Below are 5,074 nucleotides of genomic sequence, written 5' to 3' on the forward strand. Positions count from 1 at the left end.
TGAACGAGACACAGCAGTCCCCATTGGATTCATGAAAACCTCGGCCGATTTTTTCAATAGCTTCCAGGTCTTTGGACCCATTGACTCGAAATTTCTCCCAGACGTGGTCCTATACTATCTGAACGAGACACAGCAGTCCGCATTGGATTCGGGTGAAATTTGTATTTTTGGTGAATATTTTAGTGAAAGGGGGCCATTTTTAATGAAAACCTCGGCCGATTTTTTCAATAGCTTCCAGGTCTTTGGACCCATTGACTCGAAATTTCTCCCAGACGTGGTCCTATACGGGCTGAACGAGACACAGCAGTCCGCATTGGATTCGGGTGAAATTTGTATTTTTGGTGAATATTTTAGTGAAAATCTTCCATTTTTCATGAGAACCTCGGCCGATTTTTTCAATAGCTTCCAGGTCTTTGGACCCATTGACTCGAAATTTCTCCCAGACGTGGTCCTATACTGGCTGAACGAGACACAGCAGTCCCCATTGAATTCGGGTGAAATTTGTATTTTTGGTGAATATTTTAGTGAAAATCTTCCATTTTTCATGAAAACCTCGGCCGATTTTTTCAATAGCTTCCAGGTCTTTGGACCCATTGACTCGAAATTTCTCCCAGATGTGGTCCTATACTGGCTGAACGAGACACAGCAGTCCGCATTGGATTCGGGTGAAATTTGTATTTTTGGTGAATATTTTAGTGAAAGGGGGCCATTTTTAGTGAAAACCTCGGCCGATTTTTTCAATAGCTTCCAGGTCTTTGGACCCATTGACTCGAGATTTCTCCCAGACGTGGTCCTATACTATCTGAACGAGACACAGCAGTCCGCATTGGATTCGGGTGAAATTTGTATTTTTGGTGAATATTTTAGTGAAAGGGGGCCATTTTTCATGAAAACCTCGGCCGATTTTTTCAATAGCTTCCAGGTCTTTGGACCGATTGACTCGAAATTTCTCCCAGACGTGGTCCTATACTGGCTGAACGAGACACAGCAGTCCGCATTGGATTCGGGTGAAATTTGTATTTTTGGTGAATATTTTAGTGAAAATCTTCCATTTTTCATGAAACCTCGGCCGATTTTTTCAATAGCTTCCAGGTCTTTGGACCCATTGACTCGAAATTTCTCCCAGATGTGGTCCTATACTGGCTGAACGAGACACAGCAGTCCCCATTGGATTCATGAAAACCTCGGCCGATTTTTTCAATAGCTTCCAGGTCTTTGGACCCATTGACTCGAAATTTCTCCCAGACGTGGTCCTATACTGGCTGAACGAGACACAGCAGTCCCCATTGGATTCGGGTGAAATTTGTATTTTTGGTGAATATTTTAGTGAAAATCTGCCATTTTTCATGAAAACCTCGGCCGATTTTTTCAATAGCTTCCAGGTCTTTGGACCGATTGACTCGAAATTTCTCCCAGACGTGGTCCTATACTATCTGAACGAGACACAGCAGTCCGCATTGGATTCGGGTGAAATTTGTATTTTTGGTGAATATTTTAGTGAAAGGGGGCCATTTTTAATGAAAACCTCGGCCGATTTTTTCAATAGCTTCCAGGTCTTTGGACCGATTGACTCGAAATTTCTCCCAGACGTGGTCCTATACTGGCTGAACGAGACACAGCAGTCCGCATTGGATTCGGGTGAAATTTGTATTTTTGGTGAATATTTTAGTGAAAATCTTCCATTTTTCATGAGAACCTCGGCCGATTTTTTCAATAGCTTCCAGGTCTTTGGACCCATTGACTCGAAATTTCTCCCAGACGTGGTCCTATACTGGCTGAACGAGACACAGCAGTCCCCATTGAATTCGGGTGAAATTTGTATTTTTGGTGAATATTTTAGTGAAAATCTTCCATTTTTCATGAAAACCTCGGCCGATTTTTTCAATAGCTTCCAGGTCTTTGGACCCATTGACTCGAAATTTCTCCCAGATGTGGTCCAATACTGGCTGAACGAGACACAGCAGTCCCCATTGGATTCGGGTGAAATTTGTATTTTTGGTGAATATTTTAGTGAAAATCTTCCATTTTTCATGAAAACCTCGGCCGATTTTTTCAATAGCTTCCAGGTCTTTGGACCCATTGACTCGAAATTTCTCCCAGATGTGGTCCTATACTGGCTGAACGAGACACAGCAGTCCGCATTGGATTCGGGTGAAATTTGTATTTTTGGTGAATATTTTAGTGAAAGGGGGCCATTTTTAGTGAAAACCTCGGCCGATTTTTTCAATAGCTTCCAGGTCTTTGGACCCATTGACTCGAGATTTCTCCCAGACGTGGTCCTATACTATCTGAACGAGACACAGCAGTCCGCATTGGATTCGGGTGAAATTTGTATTTTTGGTGAATATTTTAGTGAAAAGGGGCCATTTTTCATGAAAACCTCGGCCGATTTTTTCAATAGCTTCCAGGTCTTTGGACCGATTGACTCGAAATTTCTCCCAGACGTGGTCCTATACTGGCTGAACGAGACACAGCAGTCCGCATTGGATTCGGGTGAAATTTGTATTTTTGGTGAATATTTTAGTGAAAATCTTCCATTTTTCATGAAACCTCTGCCGATTTTTTCAATAGCTTCCAGGTCTTTGGACCCATTGACTCGAAATTTCTCCCAGATGTGGTCCTATACTGGCTGAACGAGACACAGCAGTCCCCATTGGATTCATGAAAACCTCGGCCGATTTTTTCAATAGCTTCCAGGTCTTTGGACCCATTGACTCGAAATTTCTCCCAGACGTGGTCCTATACTGGCTGAACGAGACACAGCAGTCCCCATTGGATTCGGGTGAAATTTGTATTTTTGGTGAATATTTTAGTGAAAATCTGCCATTTTTCATGAAAACCTCGGCCGATTTTTTCAATAGCTTCCAGGTCTTTGGACCGATTGACTCGAAATTTCTCCCAGACGTGGTCCTATACTATCTGAACGAGACACAGCAGTCCGCATTGGATTCGGGTGAAATTTGTATTTTTGGTGAATATTTTAGTGAAAGGGGGCCATTTTTAATGAAAACCTCGGCCGATTTTTTCAATAGCTTCCAGGTCTTTGGACCGATTGACTCGAAATTTCTCCCAAACGTGGTCCTATACTATCTGAACGAGACACAGCAGTCCGCATTGGATTCGGGTGAAATTTGTATTTTTGGTGAATATTTTAGTGAAAGGGGGCCATTTTTAGTGAAAACCTCGGCCGATTTTTTCAATAGCTTCCAGGTCTTTGGACCGATTGACTCGAAATTTCTCCCAGACGTGGTCCTATACTGGCTGAACGAGACACAGCAGTCCGCATTGGATTCGGGTGAAATTTGTATTTTTGGTGAATATTTTAGTGAAAATCTTCCATTTTTCATGAAAACCTCGGCCGATTTTTTCAATAGCTTCCAGGTCTTTGAACCCACTGACTCGAAATTTCTCCCAGACGTGGTCCTATACTGGCTGAACGAGACACAGCAGTCCCCATTGGATTCGGGTGAAATTTGTATTTTTGGTGAATATTTTAGTGAAAGGGGGCCATTTTTAATGAAAACCTCGGCCGATTTTTTCAATAGCTTCCAGGTCTTTGGACCGATTGACTCGAAATTTCTCCCAGACGTGGTCCCATACTGGCTGAACGAGACACAGCAGTCCGCATTGGATTCGGGTGAAATTTGTATTTTTGGTGAATATTTTAGTGAAAATCTTCCATTTTTCATGAGAACCTCGGCCGATTTTTTCAATAGCTTCCAGGTCTTTGGACCCATTGACTCGAAATTTCTCCCAGACGTGGTCCTATACTGGCTGAACGAGACACAGCAGTCCCCATTGAATTCGGGTGAAATTTGTATTTTTGGTGAATATTTTAGTGAAAGGGGGCCATTTTTCATGAAAACCTCGGCCGATTTTTTCAATAGCTTCCAGGTCTTTGGACCCATTGACTCGAAATTTCTCCCAGATGTGGTCCAATACTGGCTGAACGAGACACAGCAGTCCCCATTGGATTCGGGTGAAATTTGTATTTTTGGTGAATATTTTAGTGAAAGGGGGCCATTTTTAATGAAAACCTCGGCCGATTTTTTCAATAGCTTCCAGGTCTTTGGACCGATTGACTCGAAATTTCTCCCAGACGTGGTCCTATACTGGCTGAACGAGACACAGCAGTCCGCATTGGATTCGGGTGAAATTTGTATTTTTGGTGAATATTTTAGTGAAAATCTTCCATTTTTCATGAAACCTCGGCCGATTTTTTCAATAGCTTCCAGGTCTTTGGACCCATTGACTCGAAATTTCTCCCAGATGTGGTCCTATACTGGCTGAACGAGACACAGCAGTCCCCATTGGATTCATGAAAACCTCGGCCGATTTTTTCAATAGCTTCCAGGTCTTTGGACCCATTGACTCGAAATTTCTCCCAGACGTGGTCCTATACTGGCTGAACGAGACACAGCAGTCCCCATTGGATTCGGGTGAAATTTGTATTTTTGGTGAATATTTTAGCTAAAATCTGCCATTTTTCATGAAAACCTCGGCCGATTTTTTCAATAGCTTCCAGGTCTTTGGACCGATTGACTCGAAATTTCTCCCAGACGTGGTCCTATACTATCTGAACGATACACAGCAGTCCGCATTGGATTCGGGTGAAATTTGTATTTTTGGTGAATATTTTAGTGAAAGGGGGCCATTTTTCATGAAAACCTCGGCCGATTTTTTCAATAGCTTCCAGGTCTTTGGACCGATTGACTCGAAATTTCTCCCAGATGTGGTCCTATACTGGCTGAACGAGACACAGCAGTCCCCATTGGATTCGGGTGAAATTTGTATTTTTGGTGAATATTTTAGTGAAAATCTTCCATTTTTCATGAAAACCTCGGCCGATTTTTTCAATAGCTTCCAGGTCTTTGGACCCATTGACTCGAAATTTCTCCCAGACGTGGTCCTATACTGGCTGAACGAGACACAGCAGTCCCCATTGGATTCGGGTGACATTTGTATTTTTGGTGAATATTTTAGTGAAAATCTTCCATTTTTCATGAAAACCTCGGCCGATTTTTTCAATAGCTTCCAGGTCTTTGGACCCATTGACTCGAAATTTCTCCCAGAC

This window comes from Pagrus pagrus, assembly GCF_965226575.1.
Source record: "Pagrus pagrus genome assembly, contig: HAP1_SCAFFOLD_71, whole genome shotgun sequence".
In the NCBI taxonomy this organism is placed as follows: Eukaryota; Metazoa; Chordata; class Actinopteri; order Spariformes; family Sparidae; genus Pagrus; species Pagrus pagrus.